Genomic DNA, 14,531 nt, shown 5'->3' on the forward strand with positions numbered 1-14,531 from the left:
TAGTTGTCACGACGTGCCACGTGTGACAATTTCACTAGAGGGCCAAATCTGCCCTCATCAATAGCCCCCCACTCCCGAGCTGATAGTAACTTAGCGAAGGGAGTAGATTTCTTTTGGCCCGTACGTCGATGATCTAGTAAGTGCTGATCCAATTACTAGTGTGGCCCTTAGGCTTTGGGAGTGACTCGTAGTCTACTCTTTTTTTTACTTTGCCCGTGCCAGAGAGGCGACCGGGTCTTAAGCAGTAATGTGGCCCGTATGCTTTTGGGAGTGACTCGTAGTCTACTCTTGTTTGACGTTTGCCCGTGCCGGAGAGATGACCGGGTCTTAAGCAGTAATGTGGCCCGTAGGCTTTTGGGGGTGACTCGTAGTCTACTCTTTTTTTACTTTTGCCCATGCCGGAGAGGCGACCGTGTATTAAGCAGTAATGTGGCCCGTAGGCTTTTGGGTGTGACTCGTAGTCTACTGTTTTTTGACTTTTGCCCGTGTTGGAGAGGCGACCTGGTCTTAAGCAGTAATGTGGCCCGTAGGCTTTTGGGAGTGACTCGTAGTCTACTCTTTTTTGACTTTGCCCGTGTCGGAGAGGTGACCGGGTCTTAAATAGTAATGTGGCCCATAGGCTTAACCTGCATCAGCTTCGTAATGCCGGTCACCTACTCCTACAAGAAGCTACTAGGGGCTCGAGCTTCGGGGGCAGCACTACTAACTTTAGGTTGCCAGCTCACACAGGAGCCTTGGAAGGCTCGACCAGTAAGGGCGCCTATGTAGTCAGTTGGTCGCCAACTCACGCGGAAGCCACGAAGAGCTCATCTTTGTAGGGGGTACCTTGTAGAGCGGACTGATGTGGCATTATCTGAATTGAAATTAAGGTTGGTAGAGCTACTTAGTCCGTTAGCTCCCTACATAGTCTCTAAGTTCATAAAAAATGTAAACTATAAAGCGATAGCTTCAATTTCTAAAAAGTGAGGACTTAGTTTTAGCAAGATGAGAACTTAACTTTTGTAGGATGAGAACTTAGCTTTTTGTAGCGTGTTACCACAGACGGTGCCAATTGATGTAACCGTTTTTGGCTACGTACCAATGTTTTGTGATGTAAAATTCCTAGGCTAAGTACCTCGTTATTTGACCCGGTGGTGGCGTGCCTTGGTGATGAGCTACTTGGTGGCGAACTCCCTGGGGGAGAACTGCTTGGTGGCGAACTGCCCAGTGGCGAGCTCCCTGGTGGAGAGCTACTTGGTGACGAACTGTCGAGTGGCGAACTGCCTGGTGGCGAACTGCCTAGGGGCGAACTGCCTGGTGGCAAACTGTGTGGTAGCGAACTGCCTGGGGGCGAATTGCCTGGTGCTGCTCCCTGGTGGCGAATTGCCTGGGGGCGAATTGCCTGGCGGCGAACTGCTTGGTGGCGAACTGCCTGGGGGCGAACTGCCCGGTGGAGAACTCCCTGGTGGCGAACTGCCTGGTGGCAAACTGCCTGGTGGCGAATTGCCTGGCGAACTGCCTGATGGAGAACTGCTCGATGGCGAACTGCCTGGTAGCGGGCGGCATACTAGGCGGCCGATGCCTTAGTGAATGCTGGAGTTCCCTGGTGCAACGCAATTCGACTGCCTTCAGCATGAGGTGGTCTTCTTTCCTTTGTAGGCTGCATGAGATGAGGGACCTGCGAGAACTTCATCTCTTCCTCCTCTTTGTAGGTGGTGGGAGCTAAGAGACCTGTGAGAACTCCATCTTTTCCTCCTCTTTGTAGGCGGCGGGAGCTGAAGGACCTGCGAGAACAGAATCAGAGGTCCCAGGGGTATTTTCCCGGTGGGGGCTCTCCGACGCTTAAGTTAGCACTTTTATTGTAGAGAGCTTTGAAGATAATATGAGAGCGCTAGAGAGTAGGGGTTACTTCCCTTTTCCTCCATCCCTCTCCCCTTTGGGGGGTGAGGTCTTTATATACCAGAGTCCTCGCGGGTTAGGTGGGTGAAAATCCTCCAAACGGTAAGACTCGTCGCAACCTGTCAGAACCGGGGTACGGAGGTGAACTCCTCGAGGTCGTCAGGCTGGCGCTTGTGTCAAGCGGCCAGGCCGGCGCCTGGGCCGGGTTATCAGAGGGTTCCCTACGTCAGTCGGCGTGTCATGTCTAGGCCAGGTTGTCAAGTCAGCGCCTGTGTCAGTCGGCGGGTCAGTGTCTAGACCAGGTCATCAAGCAGGCACCTGTGTTAGTTGGCTGGTCAGTGTCTAGGCCAGGTTCGTCGGTGGGTGCCTTGGCCGGATCATGCGCTAGGCTAGTCCAGGTCGGCCAGGTCGCGCACGCCGCACGCCGCACGCAGCTCGCGCAGGCCTCGCTCTAGGCCACGCAGGCCGCGTGCACCATGCGCAGTTCGCGAAGGTCGCATGTGCCACGCGCAGGTCGCACAAGCGCGCGTCAGGCCGCGCGTAGGTCATGCCAGGCCGGCCAGACTAGTGCCTGGGTGGGTCACCAACTTCGTAAGTTTGTTGGCTGGGTGTTTTCCTAGTTGTCACGAGCTGCCACGAGCTGCCACATGTCACAATTTCACTGGAGGGCCAAATCTGCCCTCATCAATAGCCCCCCACTCCCGAGCTGATAGTAACTCATCGAAGGGAGTAGATTTCTTTTGGCCCGTAAGTCGATGAGCTAGTAAGTGCTGATCCAATTAGTAGTGTGGCCCGTAGGCTTTGGGAGTGACTCGTAGTCTACTCTTTTTTGACTTTTCCCGTGCCGGAGAGGCGATCGGGTCTTAAGCAGAAATGTGGCTCGTAGGCTTTTGGGAGTGACTCGTAGTCTACTCTTTTTTTACTTTTGCCCGTGCCGGAGAGGCGACCGTGTCTTAAGCAGTAATGTGGCCCGTAGGCTTTTGGGAGTGACTCGTAGTCTACTCTGTTTTTACTTTTGCCTGTGCCGGAGAGGCGACCGGGTCTTAAGCAGTAATGTGACCCGTAGGGTTTTGGGAGTGACTCATAGTCTACTCTTTTTTTACTTTGCCCGTGTCGGAGTGGCAACCGGGTCTTAAGTAGTAATGTGGCCCGTAGCCTTAGCCTGCATCAGCTTCGTAATGCCGGTCACCTACTCCTACAAGAAGCTACTAGGGGCTCGACCTTCGGGGGCAGCACTACTAACTTTAGGTTGCTAGCTCACACGGGAGCCTTGGAAGGCTCGACCAGTAAGGGCGCCTATGTAGTCAGTTGGCCGCCAACTCCCGCGAAAGCCACGAAGAGCTCATCTTTGTAGGGGGGACCTTGCGAAGAGGACTGATGTGGCATTATCTGAATTGAAAGTACGGTTGGTAGAACTATTTAGTCTGTTAGCTCCCCGCATAGTCTCTGAGTTCATAAAAAATGTAAACTATAAAACGATAGCTTCAATTTCTAAAAAGTGAGGACTTAGTTTTGGTAAGATGAGAACTTAGCTTTTGTAGGATGAGAACTTAGCTTTTTGTAGCGTGTTCCCACAGGCGGTGCCAATTGTTGTAACCGTTTTCGGCCACGTACCAATGTTTTGTGATGTAAATTTCTTTGGCTAAGTACCTCATTATTTGACCCGGTGGTGGCGTGCCTTGGTGATGAGCTACTTGGTGGTGAACTCCCTGGGGGAGAACTGCTTGGTGACGAACTGCTTGGTTTCAAACTGCCCGGTGGTGAGCTCCCTGGTGCAGAGCTACTTGGTGACGAACTGTCGGGTGGCGAACTGCCTGGTGGCAAACTGCCTGGTGGCGAACTGCCTGGGGGCGAACTGCCTTGTGGCGAACTGCCTGGGGGCGAACTGCCTGGTGGCAAACTGTTTGGTGGCGAAGTGCTTGGTGAACTCCCTGGTGGCGAACTGCCTGGTAGCGGGCTGCCTACTAGGCGGCCGATGCCTTAGAAATTGTTGGAGCTCCCTGGTGCAGCGCAATCCGACTGCCTTCAGCATGAGGTGGTCTTCTTTCCTTTGTAGGCTGCGAGAGATGAGGGACCTGCGAGAACTTCATCTTTTCCTCCTCTTTGTAGGTGGCGGGAGCTTAGAGACCTGCGAGAACTCCATCTTTTCCTCCTCTTTGTAGGCGGCGGGAGCTGAAGGACCTGCGAGAATAGAATCAGAGGTCCCGGGGGTATTTTCCCGGTGGGGGCTCTCCGACGCTTAAGTTAGCACTCTTATTGTAGAGAGCTTTGAAGATAATATGAGAGAGCTAGAGAGCAGGGGTTACTTCCCTTTTCCTCCATCCCTCTCCCCTTTGGGGGGTGAGGTCTTTATATACCGGAGTTCTCGCGGGTTAGGTGGGTGAAGAGCCTCCAAACGGTAAGACTCGTCGCATCCTGTCAGAACCGGGGTACGGTGGTGAACTCCTCGAGGTCGTCAGCCTGGTCCTTGTGTCAGGCGGCCAGGTCGGCGCCTGGGCCGGGTTGTTAGAGGGGTGCCTACATCAGTAGGCGGGTCATTGTCTAGGCCAGGTTGTCAGGTCGACGCCTGTGTCAGTCGGCGGGTCAGTGTCTAGACTAGGTCGTCAAGCTAGCGCCTGTATTAGTCGGCGGATCAGTGTCTAGGCCAAGTTCGTCGGTGGGCGCTTTGGTCAGATCATGCGCTAGGCTAGTCCAGGTCGGCCAGGTCGCGCAGGCCGCATGCCGCACGCAGCTCGCGCATGCCGTGCGCAGTTCGCGCAGGCCGCGCGCTTGCCGTGCGCAGTTCGCGAAGGCCGCGTGCGCGCGCCATGCAAGTCGTGTGTACCGCGCCCGGGTGGGTCACCAACTTCATAAGTTTGTTGGCTGGGTGTTTTCCTAGTTGTCACGAGGTGCCACATGTCACAATTTCACTGGAGGGACAAATCTGCCCTCATCAATATCCATCATTTAATTATGGATGCTTAAATCATTTTCTAACATGAGGATGAAAAAACAAATTAGGATCCATGACCATAAAAGTTTTTTTGTTGATTTTAATACTGACTGCCAAGCCGATGTAACACTCTTCCTTCATTAATTCTGGAAATGGAACTAGTAATGTTTCAAATTAACAGGGTTAATTTGATCCAATATCGTCATCCCATCAAATAATATTTCAAATTTTATACAACTTGTTATCTGAAAAAACAAAGAGTAAGCCCATTCCCATATTACAATCCAAAATTCAGTATGGTCTAAACTAATGTTTAGCCTGCATTTGAAAACAATGCAAATATGTAGAATGTAAAATGGTTCATATAAATTGTAAAATTGGGTTGTGTTGCATTGAAAAATGTATCTTCTTACCAAATAGACTTTTAGATTTAATGGATGCAAACACGAATTCCAATAAAACATATGTTTTTTTTATCAAAAGCTCACTTGAATGTAAATTTACTTCATTTTTATTGATGTACTTTTACATTGATACATCTTATTATCAATGTAAATATGCATTGGTCTGTCATTTATCAATACAAAAATGTAATGTTTCCAAACACTTATAAAAGTGAACCAAAATGCAAATTTACCTTGAACTGGAATTTACACTCAATTTGCATTATTTCCGAACTCAGCCTTAATAACAATGGGTCGGGGACCTAAAGAGCGCAAAAAGGGGAGCTTCGAAGATTCCCTGAGGTCCAAACCTTCCATGCACTCCACTGCCTGATTGAAAGAAGATGTGAATTGAAGCAACAGTTTCTTAGTTTTTTTTTTCAGTTTGGCTTTACTATTTTTACTGCCTGATTGGAGAAGATGTGAGTTGAAGCAATGAGAGAAGCTTGGCTGCCATGGAGCATTCCCCAACTCCGATGCTGCCGAAATAATTAGAAGACAAAGTTGACCTACTTTTTTATGTGTCCTACACATGTCAGCTTTGTCTTTTAGTGTGTCTTTTAGCATCTCCACCCTCTTAGCTCCACTCCAATTTTGCCTAGGAAATAGTAGAAGAGAACAAAATTTAGAAGTATACAAGGAGAAAAATGCCAAGCTTCACACCTCTCTCTAAAGAAAAGTCTGATCCACTCACTGGAACCAGAGCCACAGCCACATTGCTGTCATGAAATGGCAACCAGAACATGGCTCTGTTCTTGATTGGGAAGTAAAGTAGTTATTGTTTTCTTCTGCTTACAATATAATAACAAGTGCTCCAAATAATTGCACTAAGAGACCCTACTTAGGAAGCCTAACAGTACCTTCTAGCTCTGCATTTCCTGTTCAGAGGGGGGAAAAGGGAGAAGAAGACACAACAAAAGAGAACCTCACCAACTCATTTGTTTGGACCACCATATATGCTAGAGGGTCCAAAGATGCTTTTGATGAACACAAAAATGGGTGTGGAGTCTGTGGACCATTGGATCAGGAGACTGCCGCCACCTTAGATGCATTTCAATCAAGGTTTCACGTATCAACATTCGCAGAGTCAGAGACGTATTCCTGATATTAAGTTTTGAACATCTATATATTCCTTTGTTACTAGTATTTAGGCTGTATTTGGATGCTATGTGAATCAAGAACTGGTGTAAAATTTGCATTGGTTCGGTTGTGTATGTATTTGATAAGAGAGTTTGATTATTATTAACGCAAAATTAAACTCCCATTTAATTTTGTGTGTATTTGGATGGAGTGTAGTTTTATATTGATAATTGATGTAAAATTTTATCAGCTCTAAAGTTTTACGTATATAAAAACTACATCAATTTTATCGACGTAAAATTTTACTCTTCCATCCATCACTATTTTCAAAAAAAAAGGTAACAGTCACTTTCTGGTTCAGTGTAAAACGTGATCGATGCATTTTTAAATGTCTTTTCTTAGTGAGTTTTGAAACTTGATTTCAATTAAATATTGTAGACACAACTGTAAAATGTCTTTTGTTACTGAGTTTAGGTAGGATCAAACTTCAGAGATCAGCCTGTTATATAATTGCCAATTAGTTAACACAGGAATCCTGAGGCCTACCTCCAGAATTTGACAGCATTTCGCATCATGGATGTAATCATGCATCCAAAAAAATTTGGGTGAATGACGGTTCATCCCAAGGTCAGAATTCTTAGGCCTAAAGTATAATTGGGTTAGATGCCAGTTCGGAATTGATGCCAATTTACGGGCCCAAAGGTCAGAATTCTTTGACATTTTTTGAATGTTTATAAATTTGCACTAGAATTCAGAAATCTGCAATGGGCCTATCATACTTTTCCAATAAAATTTTCAATCAAATAATGAAGACATCAAATAATGTGAACCAGAAACACTTGACTGATAGCCCTTTAAATGAACCTCTTGAATGTGTCTGTACAAGCAAGAACAGGATGGACCAGAGTGGACCAGTATGAAAAAAAAACAATAAATATTAACAGCTTATATGTTTATAAAAACAAATATTTTTAATCAAAATTATCTCATATACTGTCTATGAAAAATTATCCTTAATAGAATATAACAAAATTCACAAAAAAAAGAAAAAAAAAAACAAGAGACCTTTATATAATATGACCACATAACCAGTCAGCGTCTTAATCTGTTCATAACAGAAAGAAGCGCGTCCCAACTCGATTATTAATATGGATACAAACCACAGAACCAAGAATTTGCATTCTCAGTTCAGTCGGTTCAGTTTTATTGCATAGTCATAGACCCGAACTATTGATACGAGACTTTGGCTTCTATGTAGGTACAATCACCATTTTAAGGTGGATTTATAGCCACATCATTCATCATTAAAAATTTTTGACAAAAATAAGGAAGTGTGGATTAATCATCCACCGTTCAAAGTAATTGTACATACAATTTAAGAGGACCCAAAATTAATTATGTCTAAAAAGGGTATTAATTATCAAATATTGTCACATCTTTTAAATCCAGTAATGTATACATGGTACAGTGTGATACGTATATATATTTTGAACCTCGAGGTTGATGAACTGAAGAGGGAGATAAGTCCAAAGAGAAGAGACAAGCAGAAAGATTATATTCATGGAAAGATTTTAAGTAGTCAAGGAGCTTACGATAAGCCTTTGAAATATATATGACATGATCAGTGATTTGAGGCAGATGACAGTCAGTCACTTTTAATGGGAAACCTTCCACATGGTCCTTAGTGGCATCTCGGTTTAGGACCATACCTCTGTCTATGTAACATTCGCTGCTGCCGTTTAGGACAGAGTACGATGAGAAAATAGGGACAGATAGCCTAGTCGATTCCAGCTGCCTGGGTTCGCCATAGTTAGTGGTGTAAATCGGGCCATACCACGGCAGGATTTTTAGTCTGGCCCGATGGTTCATGTGTCATACCCGTGGCATAGCACAATTATATGTGTTGTGTCGAGCTTGAGGTTTTAGGTCGGCGGGCCGAGTTGATATGGCCCACATTATCGTGTCATTCAGCCCGTAGCTCACAAGCTGACATGGCCTGGCCCATGGCATGGCCCGGCCCATAGGCCCACAATGGACTGACTGTGGCTCACCCAAAGAATAAGCCGTTGGAGACGACCCCCCCCCCCGCCCAAAAGGCTAGTTTCAACTTTGGGTGGGAGGGTTTACAGAAATACCCCCCAACAACTATATAGGGGGTATTTATGTATTTTGGCTTTAGGGGAGAATAAATGAGAATAATGCCTCCAATTAGTTGTTATTTATTCAATAATGTAATTTTGTATTTTAAATTTATAATTGTATTTTATTTGTTATATTTTATTCCATTTTGTATATTTCATTTATCCATTGACCATTGTATTGTTCAAATTCAAGAAATAAAATTCCTATTTTTTTCCAACTAGTAATTAAGCACATGCGTTGAACGTGAAAATTTTTCTTCATATTAATCAATTGAATTTCAGATATATCATAGTTAAGATAGAAATCGAAAATTAACAAAAGTAACAATATGATTAAAAATAAACATAATTTAATGCTTGTAGAAAATAACAATTATTATTATTATTATTAAATTTTTTATTACATTTCTATCATAAATAAAATAGTTTTTATTTTAATAATTATTTTTATTTAATATGATGAATATATAACATTAGAATTGTTCTCAAATGTTTAAGACAAAATTCAGTATATTTTCATTTTTGGTGCTCTATCTTTTTTTTAAATATTTATTATTCAATTATGACATCAAGTGGTATAGTGTGCAAGAAAAATAAAAAATGGACAATTAATACTAGTTTTTATCAAATTGGTATCATTACACTAATTTGATAAAAATTCACAAGAAACTCTTGCTATGAAATTTACACCAACTTGATTGTATAAGTGGTTGGTCATTTTAGTTCTTTTATACAGTCTAATTAATATTATATAAATTTATAAGAAAAATAAAAAAGAAAAGAACAACAAAGGGAGTAGGAGAAAGTCTAAGAGAGAACGATAAAGATTGAGGGAGAAGGAGATATTGATCGAGAGGAAGAGTGAGGGAGAAGAATGAAAAAGATTGAGAGAGAACTAGGGGCGGAGGGGAGCCATGCCCCCCCCCCCCTATGCCTTCAAAATTCCAATAAAACACATGTAAATCCCATTTATATTTTGACCCTTTACCTATATTTCCTAGCTTTTGCCCCCCCTATAAATATTTCTTAGCTTTTGGCCCCCCTCAAGAAAAAACTCTAGCTCCACCCCTAGAGAGAACGATAGATTAAGAAAGAGAGAGAGAGAGAGAGAATAGGAAAGAAACAAAGGTTTTGATTTGGCTACAAACCAAAGTTGAGAGAGTGGGAGAAACAAAGGGAGCAGTAGATAGAAACATAACTGTGAGAGTGAGAGAGAAGGGAGGGAGATCGAGAAATAGAGGGAGTGGGAGAGAAATTGAAAACCTATTTTCAGTATAGGCTTTTTGCTCAGTCCAACATGGATTAAGAGTCCAATGTTGGCAACAACCACATAAGCCTTTGATGACATGGTGAGGGGTTTTTATAATTTGAAATGTAGGTCGGTTGTCAGCGTTTTGTTAGTTTTTTGGTCATCCTACAGCCTAATTTTAAATGTACAACTAGCTTTGACTATAATTTTCCATTTAAACTATATATTTCATATACATTATAAAAATAATTTTCACTTATTACACTTAATTTTTGTTTCTCTATGGTATCATTTGACCCAAGCCACTAACCACCACCTAAAAAGAAAAATAGTTTGATTTCTAGGTAAGCATTAAATTTTGTATTACATTTCTATTATTGCTAAAATTATTTCTTATGTATAGTACTTATTTTTGTTCAATATAATGAATGCATAATATTAGAGATGTACCTAATATTTTATTTTTTACAAATATATAGCAATAGATATGTACCCAAATTTTCCCTATTTTTTTATTTCTGTGATTCTTTTTCTATTTTTAAAAGTTTTATTATTTGACTATGACATCATTTCATTTCTAAGTAGATTTTAACTTTGGCATTCCATTTTCATCATTAATAAAAATGCTTCTTACATTTCATACTTATTTATTTTAATTTTTTTATTATGACATTATGACATTATTTATTAATTCGTTTGACTCCAAACGGTCAAATTTCTTGCCCACCACTAGAAGGGAAGAAAATGTTTTTGTTTTAAATTACTTTTCAAAATATTTATTTTTATAGTATTAAAAATAATATTGTTGATTTAATTACAAGAATTTAATGATGAGAAAAATATACCTTAAATATAGGATTCAATGAGAGAGAATAGGAAAATATTTTTATTTCTAATTGGTTTCAAAATTTACATTTCATTTCCATCATTAATAAAAACATTTCTTATTTATCATACTTATTATTGTTTAATATTTATGTTAAAAATGTTCTGAATTTTTTTATTTTTTTATTTTTCATTTTATTATTTAATCACGACAACATGGGTTGACCCATTTGACCCAAAATGGTTAAACTTCTTACCACCACCAAGATGGAAACACTATTTTTTCTAGGTAGATTTTAAAAGTATAAGCTTTTATGTTATTGGAATTATTAATTTATTAAGTATGGATTTAATTAATTGAACTTAATGATGAGAAGAAACAAAAATGAATTAAATATATGATTCAATGGACATGAACACAAGTTAATAACTTAAATGTTGGATTTAATGAGTGGGAATTGAATGCTTGAATATCTTAAAATTACCTCTTTTCAACTCATTTAGTATCAATAACTAATTATCGTATTTTCCCTCATTTTTTATTAACAAATTTAAATATATAAGGGTAAATTTTTTCCTCAAAAAATTCCAGAAATATTCTTGAGACCATTCATGCTTTTTAAAGTAGTATAGATTTGTTATCCATTTGTATTTTGTTAAATATTTAAGTACTCTTTTTATTTCTTTGTTAGATTTTTTTTTCCAATTTGTTCTCAAAGCTCAAAGGAAAGTGAAGTAACTTAGTTTTAGTGTTTACTTAGCAAACAATTAAAAATCAAAATCTCAAAAAAAAAAAAAACAATAATAAAACAATTTGGTCTGGTTCCACCTAGGCCCAAGGCCCGGCCTAGCCAATAGCCCAACCTGACATGGGCTAGGCCCACGTCACGACTTGCAACCTGCTCGGCCCAGGCCCATGGCACGACCTAGCCCGACACGGGCATGGGCCGTAGGTCATGTCAGGCCGACCCCCCAAAGTATCCTAAGAGAGGGAAGCACAGCCCAGCACGGCCCGCTGGCCGACATGGCCTGGCCTGCACTTTGGACAGGCTGCACACGAGTCGTGCCATGTCGACCCAACATGGCCCGATTTACACCTCTAGCCCTAGTTTGGTTACTCTTGGACCCATTTTCTCTTGTACTAACTTTGTGGACCAAACAAGTCCAATTCGGATCAATCCATTTTTATGTCCTATCATTATTTTTAACTTGCTGAACTCAAGTAGTTGAACTCATCAAACTATCGTCGTCAAGATTTTAGGTCCGGTTTGCATTGAACTTGTTATTTGATCGAAAATTGTTGATTTGATCAAAAAATGTTTGATTTAGGCGGTTGAATTATTTATCCATTCAACCTGATCACTAAGTCATGGGTTGCGTGTCCAATGTATGTGCAAATTTATGGAGACCATAATTTTGTGTTCGAATATCCAATTGGGGTGATCATTTGTTGAGATCTATGTATCCCAAAGGACCATAGGTGTCTTTCCCTACTATTTTCATGAAAAACCCTTTTTTGCCTCAAATCACAATTTTTACCATTTTTTCAAATAAAAATTAAAAAGTAAACTAAAAATAATGTTTATATGCATATATTATATCTGAAAAATAATTTTACATTTCTTATTGATAAAATACATATTTATACATACTGATACACATATATACACTATATATGTTTATACATACCTATGTACATATGCTAACCTGGCATGATGTGACCAATTCAACTTAGATGGTCAAACCGGTGATCCATGATGAATTAAAGGAAAAATGGTTTAACCTCAAGTCGATTTTTAAAATATTGCCTTTTGTAAGTACATGGTATTAATTATCGCAAAACTTGCAATGGATGACATGACCACTGCCAAAATGTAGTTATGATTGTACATCTAAGACTTGCATTGCAAAAACTTAATTGCCACAAGTCACAACTTGCTAAGACAACAAAAGTCTATGATGATGCTTGCGATGTCACACACTCTTCAATAGTAGCAACATCATTCTAAACTAACAAAGGGTAAACCGCAATGACGATAACATACTAAGAATGCCACAGCATAAAGTGTCAAGATATGAAAAGTGTAGCACATGTCTAGCCTCACAATAAGTATTGTTATCCCAACCCCATATTCACGCTAAAACCTGCACATTGTCTATGTCTTCTTGTTTCCTGATTCAACATCGCAAGGGCTTATTGATTATGTGTTTGCATCGATGAGGTTATTGTAGAGATGTTTTTTGAGAAAACGATATTGTATGGAAGAGGATTCATTATTCCGTTTTCTTAAAAAATGTTTCCTTTTTTTTGTTTGGCATTGATGTTGCCACATAGAATGTTTTTTTGGGAAACATCACTGGTTTTATTTGGTACTAGTGTTGTATAACCTTTTTTAGCATTGGTCTACATTATCCAACATCCAAGATGATGCCACATTAGAGCCATGTCATTGCACTGTTAGTAGCAACAAGCTATTTTCTAAGAAAATATTAAATTCAACGTTTCTTCAAACTACACTTTCCTGATTTCCAAGGTGTGGCCTAGAGCAACGTTTTCTTTAGAAAAACAAAACCAAGCAAGAGATTGTTTTCTAAAGCACCATTTTTTCTGATGTGGTGCTGTTTTTTGGGGCAACGGCATCGATGCCAAACGCCGCCTGAAAGGACTCTTAGCTCAACTATGACATCGTAGCATTGAAACTTGAGGATACTTGTTGCCAACCTATCACTTGCAATATCAACTCAAGCACTCAAGCACCTCTTGTAAAAGGGTTACACAACATAACAACATACAAGCTTTTAAAAGGGACCATAGCTACGAACGTGTCTCATGTCTTAATTTACTTCATTTGTACTGTAATCAAGCATAATAAGCTAAAATTTGAAACAAAAATTGGTCAAAACTTACACTCAAGTCATTTGCTCTGCCATGGTTTTGCATCACTAGAAATTTATTTGCATTGCAACCAAACACAGCCTAAGAGATTTGCATGGACATGAGATTAAACCCTAGGTTGCTTGTCTGTTTTAAATCTAACAAATTATAACTACCTTTTGAAGCATAAAAGTTTCCCTCTCTCCTCATTTCTTCCCAAATCCTACTCTTCTCTCTATAAATAGGAGAGGCTTGAAGCCCTCATTATCATCCTTTTAAATCCCTACATGAGCCCCACCTTTCTATAATTCTAGTCCTTCGACTTTCTGTAACCTCTCTCTCTCTCTCTCTCTCTCTCTCTCTCTCTCTCTCTCTCTCATCTATCCTTCTTGACCATCTACCATCTTTAAGATAGACCCCATTGTTGCCTTATCTCCCTACCTCCACCTTTCACCCGTTTGAGAGGGTTGAAATTGCATCTACTTCTAGCTGACCATTTTCATGGCCCACACACAACATATAGGCTATGTTTGTTGAAAAATATACATCCATCAACGGTTAAAGGATTGTCTACTAGCCTCTATGAATAATGTGCCTTGCCAAGATCATGATGTAAGTACATGTAATTCCTTATTACCCTAACCGCATTACCTATGTCAAAATAAGGCCACACATACATACGTATTGACACACGGGATCACCCAAAACTTGCGATGCGATGAGTTTATGAGTCAACGTGGACTTTTGATGAGCTTAAGAGTCATAACAGACTTGTGATGAGCCGAAACAACCCATGATGAGACATCCGATAGATGACAGGGCAATTAAGCAAACATGTCAGACCAACTCTAACGTTATTCACGACATGTTAGTGCGGGAAACTTGTAACGGGAAGTAGCACATGTGTATTATGAGAATCCTCTAACAAAAGGAAACTTTGTCCTAGGTAGATTTCATTCAACACATGGCAAGCCCCAGTAATGTCTTCTTGGCAACCAACACGGAATCAAGGATTCCCTTTCCTAATGGGAATCAAACCCTTTTTGTATGTTTCTCCTTAAAGCCTCAGGATCTCCTTTATAAAAGGAGGGGAACTGAGCACAACTAC

Source organism: Nelumbo lutea, chromosome 1 (assembly GCF_056320005.1).
Source record: "Nelumbo lutea isolate HS-2025 chromosome 1, American lotus-T2T, whole genome shotgun sequence".
In the NCBI taxonomy this organism is placed as follows: Eukaryota; Viridiplantae; Streptophyta; class Magnoliopsida; order Proteales; family Nelumbonaceae; genus Nelumbo; species Nelumbo lutea.